Raw genomic sequence first — 11032 nt, forward strand, 5'->3', positions numbered from 1 at the left:
GCAGAGACCATGGAGCAGTATTGCTTACTGTCTTGCTCTTCATGTTGCTCTCTTTGCTTTCTTAAACACCCAGGACCACCTGCCCAGGGGAGGAACACCCGTAGTGGGCTGGACCCTCCTACATCAATCATTAATCAAAAAAATGTCCTGTAGACTCATGTGGTGGTATTGTGTTCCCCAAAATATTGTGCATGCTAATAAACCTATCTGGGGTCAGAGAACAGGACAGCCACAATATTAAACATAGAGGATAGGCAGTGGTAGCACACGCCTTTAATACCAGCATTCCAGAGGTAGAAATCCCTCTGGATCTCTGTGAGTTCAAGGCCACATTGGAAACAGCCAGGCATGGTGACTCATGCCTTTAATCCCAAGAAGTGACCCTTTAATCCCAGGGAGTGATGGCAAAAACAGAAAGATATATAAGGTGTGGAAACCAGAAACTAGAAGCATTTCGCTGGTTAAGCTTTTAGGCTTTTGAGCAGCAGTTCAGCTGAGATTCATTCTGGATGAGGACTCAGAGGCTTCCAGTTTTAGGAAACAGGATCAGCTGAGGAACTGGCGAGGTGAGGAAGCTGTGGCTTGTTCTGCTTTCTGATCTTCCAGCTTTCACCCCAATAACTGGCCTCAGGTTTGATTTTATTAATAAGACCTGTTAAGATTCCTGCTGCAGACTCACCTACAAGCCAGTCTGATGGAGATGTTTTCCCAGCTGAGCTTCCCAGGTGAGCCTAGATTGTGTAAAGTTGACAAAAACTAATGAACACAATGACCCAAGAAGAGAGAACTTGGGACTGTCATCTATACCAGGTCCTTCAAGGAGCTGTCCCCTACCACTTTTAGCCTGAGCCACGAGCAGCTCCTGACTAACTCATTGAACAGTAAGCAGAAATCCCCAGTCATCAAAAGAGGGATAAAAAAAAAAAAAAAAAAAAAAAAAAAAAAAAAAAAAAAAAAAAAAAAAAAAAAAACCTATTGTCCTCCAACAGGCAGTAAGGTAGCTGGGGATGACCACACTCCAGAGCCTTGTTAACCTCAGAGCCAGACTACAAGGCTTCCAAATTCAGGTCCAGCACTAGTGTTTTGTTGATTTTTGATTTTTTTTTTTGTCTTTCAAGACAGGGTTTCTCTGTGTAGTTTTGTGCCTTTCCTGGAACTCACTTTGTAGACCAGGCTGGCCTTGAACTCACAGAGATCTGCCTGCCTCTGCATCCCGAGTGCTGGGATTAAAGGCATGCACCACCACCGCCTGGCTGATTATTATTATTATTTTTGTACCAATTTACTTAAGATTTCTGTGACTCTACGGGAATATTGAGGATGTCTGTTTGATATCATTGTTATAATTTTTCAATAGACTAATGTACAAGAAGTTCTCAGATGAGTGTCTTCGACATAATTAAGCACACACAAAATGAGTACTATATATAAGACCCAGAGGAAAGGCTCTTCTAGGAAGAGATTTCTATCTAAGCCGAGTGAGGGTACAAGAAACAATATGAGAAAGCAGAGTACAGTAGAGCCTACAGAACACATTGTCAACAGCAAGTGTCATTGTGGTTAGAAGCCTGGTGTCTATGCAGCAGAACTAAGAAGGAAAGACGAGCCCAGATCACAGAGCCCTGAATACTAGACTGAAGAGAAGTGGCTGTATCCTGTAGATACCAGGTGATCACAATGTTTGAGCACTGTGGGATAATGCTGTTGTACACTGACTGGTTTAATAAAACACTCATTGGCCAGTAGCCAGGCAGGAAGTATAGGCAGGATAAGCAGACAAGGAGAATTCTGGGGAGAGGAAGGCTGAGTCAGGAGTTGCCAGTCAGACACAGAGGAAGCAAGATGTGAAGGCAGAACTAAGAAAAGGTACCAAGCCACGTGGCTAAACATAGATAAGAATTATGGGTTAATTTAAGTGTAAGAGCTAGTCAGGAATAAGCTTGAGCAAATGGCCAAGTAGTTATAATTAATATAAGCCTCTGTGTGTTTACTTGGGAGATGCAAGTGGGAAAGATGTATCCCAACTGTCAGCAGGCCGGGACACAGGAAAACTTCCAACTACACACATCTGTGATAACAGACTTATATGATAAATAGTCAACATGTTCATAGCTGGTGCTAGACACCATGAGCCAGCATGAGCTCGTGAAGGCTACAGTCTACAGAAGAAAAATGTCAAATCACCACATAAGTTATGGAGGAAAAATCCGTGAGGTTTTAGAAACTCATAGGGAACCTGGAAGAGCTGAAGGGCCAGGAAGTGAGTTCTGAAGAAGTAACACCTGACTGAGGGGTATTGATAAGCAGGACTGGCCAAGGCAGATAAGAGTTGGCCAGGCAAAGCATTGAGCAAGCACAGGCTCTGGGTCAGAAGAGGGAACAGCTCTTTAGACCTTCTATGAAAAGGCTAACGGAGGTCCAGGAGGTAGGGATGGGAGGAGGGCAGGAGATGGTGTGAGGTAAGGGAGTATTAGGCAGGTTAAATCACCCAGCACCTGGGCCCCACTGACTAAAGGACAGCTTTATTGGGCTTCTTATCCCCACTAAAGTATGCAGAGTGACATCTACTGCCTAAAGAAATCAAAGACTCTCGAGAGGAGAGAGACAGAGGGGGAGTTGGAGGATACCACAAGAGCTCCAAACCATATAGAGCAGACTGAAGATGCGAGTTTTTCTTTTCTTTTTTTTAATAAATATTTTTTTTGTTTTTTGTTTTTTGTTTTTCGAGACAGGGTTTCTCTGTGTAGCTTTGCACCTTTTCCTGGTACTCACTTGGTAGCCCAGGCTGGCCTCGAACTCACAGAGATCCGCCTGGCTCTGCCTCCCGAGTGCTGGGATTAAAGGCGTGCGCCACCACCGCCCGGCGGTGCGAGTTTTTCATTAAGAACAAATACCAGCCGGGAGGCAGAGCCAGGCAGATCTCTGTGAATTTGAGGCCAACCTGGTCTACAGAGTGAGATCCAGGACAGGCACCAAAACTACACAGAGAAACCCTGTCTCGAAAACAAACAAACAAACAAAAATACCGGGAAATGGGGGTGTGGCTGAGTGCCACAGAAGCAGAGATGAAGAAGAGGGCACCCGTCTCACAAACGGGACCACAGTAACACTCCTCTTGAGTGTGAGCTGGACTTACCAGTTTGCTTCTAACAAGCAGAAGAAAGCAAAGGGATGTCCCATGACTCCCAAGGTGAGGTTACAAAAGGACTGTGGCTTCCATCTTGAGCCCATGTTCCTCCCTGCCCCCCACCCATCTCTCCCCTCTCTCCAGCAGACTTCCATGTTGATGGCCACATTGAAAAATGCTCAGATATGAGCATTTCCCTGGGGGAGAGCCACATGGCAGGAAACAGAGGCTCCTAGCCAAGGAACTGAGACAACAGGTGTGGCTGGTCTCGGAAGTGGAAGGGACCCTAGACTGGCCTGACCAAGCTTTAGGTGACTGCAACCCAGACAGCTGCTTTCCTGTAGCCTCATGAGAGCCCGGCCAAGCTGTACCACACCCAGACTCCTAACCTTTGGAAACCGTATGAAATAATATGTGTTGCTGGAAGCTGCTAGGCTCTCGCATAATTTGCAATATGGCCATCAACATGGAAGAGGTGTGTGTGGGGGGGGGGGACTGGGAGAAGAGGAGGGAAGGGAAACTGCAGTCAAGATGTGATATGTGAGAGAATAAATGAAGAAGAGGAAGAGGAAGGAGGAGCTGATAGTGCACAGCCAGAATTTCTAGGACTTCCTAATCACAGTTACTGAAGTTTGGGCCTAACTCACCACAATTCCATTCAGATCAGGAATAAACAAATCGGGAGTAGATATTGAGAGAGGAAAAAAAACTTCCCTTTTGATCTTGAACTCAGTGCATTTGAATTGCTGGTAGCATTTCTGGTACAGTGTCCCTGAGGGATATGGAGATCTGGAGGAGTGTTGGAGTGGTGAGAAGAATCACTGCAAGACAGAGCATTACCCCAGAGGGCAAACATCAAATGAAGGTGAAAGGCAGACAAAGATCGTACACATGTATAGCCCCCAAAAAGGGAAACATGAGAAAGAATAACTCAGAGAAAAGGGGAGAGACCCTACAGAGAATTTCGTATTAGCCTGCTTCTGTTGTTGCTATAATGAAACATCTGAGACAAGGTAGCATTATAAAGAAAAGGGGGTCTTCTTTAGTTCTTAGTTTTAGAGATCAAATAGCAGATCAAAAAACTTTAGCACAAAAAACCAAGCTCTTGGACTGTGGTGGCCCTGCAAAGCATTGACCCATGTGCAAAGCTGCCCCAGACACATGGGTGCCTTTTACTTTGCACTCAAGCTACAAAGAAATAGAGATTTGTGACCATCACCAGACTGTTGTTGGTTATATTTTACTCCTACTCTTTTGGCTCTTTACTTTTTCTTGGAGGGGGGCACCACCCAGCTCCCAGATAAATCATACAGAGGCTTATTCTAAATTATAAATGCCCAGACTTAGCTTGGCTTGTTTCTTGCCAGTTTTTCTTAAATTATCCCATATACCTTTTGCCTCTGGGCTTTTACCTTTCTCTATTTCTGTATCCCTTCCTTTACTTCTTACTCCATGCCCTGCTGTGCATCTGGGTGACTGACCCCTTGAGTCTTCCTCCTTCTCTCACTCTTTCCTCCTCCTATTTATTCTCTCTGCCTGCCAGGCCAACCTATCCTTTCTCCTGCCTCGCTATTGGCTGTTCAGCTCTTTATTAGACCATCAGGTGTTTTAGATAGGCACAGCAACACAGCTCCACAGAGTTAAACAAATGCAACATAAAAGAATGCAACACATCTTTGCATCATTAAACAAATGTCCCACAGCATAAACAAATGTACCACATCTTAAAGTAATATTCCACAACACCAGGCCACCTGTTCCTTTGACAATGGGGATGCTTCAAGCATGTACGTACTGTAAAGTATGCTGGCCTTGTCATTTACCGAGGGATAAGTGTACACAGGCCAGCTGGGGAAGCAGACCTTCTCCAGGGCTGCAGGGCAGGCCTCCTCAAGATCTAGAACCTTGTTCAGAATGGAACAGTAATTTCTCCAGCAGCTTCCCATTCCAGAAGTGACTCCTGGACCCTTCCCTTTCTCTCTTTGCTTCTTCTTGTTCATCTCTTGCTAACAGATGGCTTTGTGCACCTTCTTTTCCAGCCTCTAATCTACTGAAGTCACCACCTGCTCTGTAGTTTCTGTGCTACTATCTGTTTCCATGGCCCTTGGCTCCTGCATGATGTCACATCAGTTTGCCTTTCTCTACTCCTGGGTCTCTCTCCATCTCTGCCTCAAGTCCAAATTCCTCAAGGAGAGGGCTTCGATTGGCCCAGTCCCTTTCCAATGCCTCTCCTGTATGTTTGGAGATGGAGTGCAGGAAAGCGGGGCCTATCTTTTGGTCAGCTGTTGATTCTACCCAGATGTGACTAAGGAGTACATGTATGTGCTCAGAGACTGAGCAACCAAGCCTAGAGAATTCCCCGTGGCCCCGTTTTGCCCAAAGGGAGCAAGCACACCCAGAAACCATTTTGAAGTTTAGTGACTTTTCTAACACAAGCCCCAGAACTACTGGGGACACAGTTCAAAGCTCTTTCCTCTGTGCATGGATCCTTCCAGAAGGGTCTTTCATTTTCATATCAGTTCAATTGAGCAGCAATCACACTTCAAAGTAGCACTTGCTGCAGAGGATTAAAAACCCACAGGAGACAGGAAACACAGGCACGCAATGGAAAACGCAATGGAAAAATCCGCAAGTTGTTTCTCTGAAAGATGCCCAACTCCAGCCAGTTAGCTCCTGCTCTTTATTCACCATCCACTGACACTGCCTACTTCCTGGGTAGTGTTTTGGTCTGAGAACTTGATAAAGATTGCTGGGACAGGAGCCCTCCCCTCAAGGAGCGGACTCCCAAGAAAGAAGCGGGAGTGTGTTTCGTCTTCCGTTGGACCCGTCTGACCTTTTTTCCCCTCTGTCCATTTTCAGGGGAAACACACTGCTTGTCTGTACACCCTTCCTTGTCTGTGTTTGTTTTCCATGTTGTCAAGGACTCCTGGACATTCTAATGAACTCTGGCTATAAAGACATGTAGAAAGTGAATGTGGCTGGGCACTTGGTAGAGAGACTAGAAGGTGGAGGGAATCGGGAGTGAGGAGTGAGTGGTCAGCAAGGCGTAACCAGTTTGAAATTTCATAAGCTTTTACTCCTAGTTCGTACTTCATAGATCCATACTGTTTGTAGTAGAAGGGTAAAGAAACTGTTATATAAAGAAGGAAAAGAAAGGGTGAACTGTGAACAAATGGAGCTGGTGAAATTTTCCATGATCCAACTGGTAAGGCTATTTTGGTTTCACGTACACACACACCACACACCACACACCACACACACACACACACACACACACACACACACACACACACACCCCACACACACACAAAACCCCCCACCAAAACCAGCTCAAAGGAAGCATTGTAGAGCGAATCAGGAACAAACACTGCCATCTGAAAGTGACTAGGCTCTTTTGTTCTTTACATTTGCTTGATTTGTATAGATGATTTTTTTCTGAAATTCGAGTGGCCATATTCCTACTTCACTCAAGAAAAACAATGGACATCGTAGAGTTAGCCAGCCTTTTGGAAGCTGGGATCCCAGAGGTAAGCCATGGAAAATTTAATAGTGAGACACCAAGAGGACACACTGCTGAGACGTGAGAGTTTCCTGCAATGTGGAGTGCGTACGTGTGAACTCACCAGTCAGAGCATTTGTAATAACATGACTATCCCTCCCCCAGCCTTCTTTGCCCATACTGAGTTCCAGTTTCTCACTGGCTACTCGCTGGGAAGCCTTAGTAAGAGAAGGAAGTAGTCTACCAGCCCAGGCGGCAGGCTGGTTCCATTACCACATTCCTAACCAGATGAAAGTTTCCTTAATCACATAGACAGCATGCTCCATGACTCAGGGTGGACCGTCTAAATCTTGTGTTTTATTGTTTCCCTGTGCCCTGGACGTTTCAAATTCATTATTATCTAAGAGGCCTAACCTCGCTGGGGTAGATCTAGCAGACAATACAATCCAAGCAAGGATCAGCCTCATTCTTCTTGGAAATTGCACCTGCTCCCTCATCTGAACTAAAAAGGAAGGAAAGTGTGATATTAAGTGGCCGGCCTTTTGTCTGCTGCCAGGAAAGCTGCAAGCACTCCTGTTTCTGCCCTGTTGTGGTTTGTGTTGAAGGGTCTCCAAGTGTGTGGCACTTGGAGGAATTAGCTCCCTGCTCCCTAAAAGCAAACAGCTCCGAAGAGAGGCAACAGCTGAGCAATGTATGTGGGGGGGGGGGTGTGGGGGGGTGCTACAACCCCTAGCGGGACATCAGGGCCAGAGAGAGATTACTGTGTGTGGAGAAACTGATAGGATCCAGAAAGCCACCACAGCTTGAGGGCTTGTCCTCCCATGTGAGCAGACGTAGGCAGACAGTGGCCCTGGGAGTAATGAGGGAAGAAGCCCCGGCTGAGCACACTGAAGCATGTGTGTGGACATGGCTGCGTCATAACTCAGAACAGTGTGGGACCCTTCAAAAGCATGGCTTGTAACGGCTGTTTGGAACAGGAGAGCTCGCCAGCCGCAAAACCCAGGCACCATTTGCTCTCTGAATGAATGGCGACTGAATACAGAGATGACCCTGCTTTCTCTTGAAATTCTGGGGACATCTCGCACCGGCATTTTAATCTGGGCTCCCATAGTGTCACATGGAAGAAAACAGAAGCGCTCATACCGAACCCCAGAGGCTGGGATTATTATTCTCAAAGCAGTAATGAAAGCTGTGAATGTTGTTCTATCATTTACAGTCTTCGAAAAATATTGTTCATCTGTCCTTTGATTTTATGAGGCAATCTTGAAAAGCATCCATCAAGGACTTGCTCTGACTCTCCAGGTGTGAACACAGGAGACAATGGGAAATCCAGATGGTCTCGCTAGCAGCAGAGATTTTATACTTGTGATTGGTGGAGAGGAGGGGGGCTTTATCTGAGCTATAACAGATGGGACATGCCAACTCCGTCCCTTAGAGTCTTAGCCTCACCCCCACCCTACAATCTGGAAACAGGTAGCCGTGTGCTCCCACTTAGAGCTCGCAGCCTTTTCGGGATGAGACAGCACCCACAACCGACTCCTTAGGCCCCAGGTTAAGACCCAGCCTTTGTTAGCCCCATTAGTTATCAAGGGGGCCTGCAGACTCTTCATAATAGAGGCGTTCTTTGGATCTATAAAAATAATTTTACACTTCTAAAAGGCAAGCTGAAAAACACACTTGAGTGATTTTAAAACAGACGCGAAAATGTGTGTGCAAATGAACACCACATACACACACACACACACACACACACACACACACACACGCCTGCACACCCAAGCACAGTTCTATTTTTAAGGAGGGGAGACATGCTTTGAATGATTAATCATCTTCTTTTGGATAATTCCTCTTCTTATGAGGTCTCGTGGCAGTCGAAGAATGTCCCCACCCCTGCTTGGGACAGCTACAGGCACCATGACTATTCCCTCCAAATGGAAGCAAAGTCACATTTGGGACCAGGCCACCAGTCCCTACAAACGGGCTGGGGCTGGCAGGGGGCGGGGACCCCGGGGGCTGGGGAAGGGTATTCCATTTCCAAGCAGCAAATCCTATGATTCCCCAGCCCTGAGCACCACCCCATGCCCAGAGTTTCTTTTCGCTAACACAGAGTGTGTAATTTTGGCCTGAATTTGTCCCAGGTTTTATCATTGCTGAGACAGGAAGAGGAGAAAGAACAAACGGCCCCACCAGGAAGCAATTACATTAAAAGAAAACACAAACTGACCTTCAGAAATATTTTGAATTGAGATTCTTTGGAAATGAAAACTATAAATGTAAGACTGGCTAATGCTCAAAACCCATAATTTTCTTTTATTTAACGTAAAATGACCATTTATTTATCTCAAGATGAAGCTACCATTATTTGCAAAGGTGATGTTAGCTGACTTTTGTTTGGAAATATTTGCCGTGAAACAAAAGACGTAAAGAAAATACAGCCAGTGGCAAACAGAGACTCTGGGTGTGAGTGGTCAGGGAGAGGGTGTGTCTGCATCTGACTGTGGGGAAGCTGTTCCCCACCTCCTCCCGCTCCTCCTCCTCCCACTCCTCTTCCTCCTCCTCCTCCTCCTCAGTTCCTCTCCTCCTCTTCTTTTATTTATTTATTTGTTTGTTTGTTTTTTGAGACAGGTCCCAAGTAGCCCAGGTTGGCTTTGAACTCTAACTTAAACAGACCTCGCACTCCTGACCCCCAAAGCCCTAGGATTATAGAATTCACCACTGTACCTGGTTCTGAACGACCCTTCTTCTTCTTCTTTTTTTTTTTTTTTTTGGTTTTTCGAGTCAGGGTTTCTCTGTGTAGCTTTGCGCCTTTCCTGGAGCTCACTTGGTAGCCCAGGCTGGCCTCGAACTCACAGAGATCCGCCTGGCTCTGCCTCCCGAGTGCTGGGATTAAAGGCGTGTGCCACCACCGCCCGGCACGACCCTTCTTCTTAAGGGAAGTTATGCACAGCTTTCATTTTAGTAGTTTTTAAACTCAAAAGTAATGGCAAAGGATCAGTAGCCTGGTGAGATCAACACCATCCTACAAATGAACAGAGAGATAGACAGACTACTCAGAAAAGGGGTCAGAGGATACAATCATCTCTGAATGGCCAATAATCATTTGAAAGAGGGTTTTCTTTTAATTAAGAACCACAAGTGTGCAAATTGTGAGCATGAGATAGTATGTTTACCTTTCACATTGGAAAAATGAAGTGATAATAACTGATATTGGTGTGTAAAAGTAAGTACAATGGCATACAGCACTAATATAAATTCACTTAAGTAGATAAAAATATGAATACAGAAAAGTGTTGAGGATCAGGAGAGAAGACTCGGAGTGAAGAGTGCCTGGTGTTCTTTCAGAGGACTAGAGCACAGTTTTCAACACCCACACTGGGCAGCTTGCCACTGTCTATAACTCCAGTTCAGGGGGATCTGATGTTCTCTTCTGGCCTCTGAGGGCACCTGCACACACACACACACACACACACACACACACACACACACACACACACACACTTAACTATATGTCTTGAAATGTACCTGAGAAATCGTCACATACGGACTCAAAGGTACAAAAACCTGGGTATTCATTAGAGAACACTGTATTATCAGAAACTTGGAGGGATTCTGACTCCCCAGCAATGGAGGGTTGTTTAAATACTTAAGACACTCCTACGATCCACTATGTAGAAGCGGAAATGTTAACGTCCACAATATACCAAGCAAAAGGGAAATTCTAGCATCATTTATTGAATTCTTTTCAGTATAGTATTCATATATCAAAAAAAAGAAAGAAAGAAAATAAACTATGCTGTCAGCGGTTGACCTAGAATTGGGGACTATTGATAATTTCTGTTTTATTCTATTTGTCTCTTTTCTACAGTGTTAATGTAGGTACTTTTTAAGAAACAAAAACGTTTCTTACAGTTGTGTTATTACTTTTATAATTAAGAAAAAGCAATAAAATGATTCTTCCCGATGAGGGTAAACCTCTCTTGAACAAACAGTATTTTGTCTCCATCATCTTAACACTGTGTTCATCGCCAGCCTTTGTGAAGAACTTTGCGGTTTCTCAGCACATGTTTACTTTATACAAGGTGCTTTAAACCAAGTACACCTCATTACCAAAGAACAACTAATGACCTATAACTTTAATCACAGCACTCGTAATTAAATCTTGTTGGGATCTTGGCTCCCTAGTGATGGGAATTACACTGTGAATAGAACAGTGGCAAAGACCTTATTCTACAATCTTAGGTATGTGTCATGTCCCTTTTCTGACACACTGTGAGTCTTCAAACAATTCCCAGCATGACCCATGAGGGTGGCAGGTGTCCCTATGGTCCTCCATTACATTTCTTACACTGAACATGAGAACCATGACACATGTGGATGCATATTGGGCTGGACCCCAATAGTCCTCG

The sequence above is a fragment of the Peromyscus leucopus genome, chromosome 14 (genome assembly GCF_004664715.2).
Source record: "Peromyscus leucopus breed LL Stock chromosome 14, UCI_PerLeu_2.1, whole genome shotgun sequence".
NCBI lineage: Eukaryota > Metazoa > Chordata > Mammalia > Rodentia > Cricetidae > Peromyscus > Peromyscus leucopus.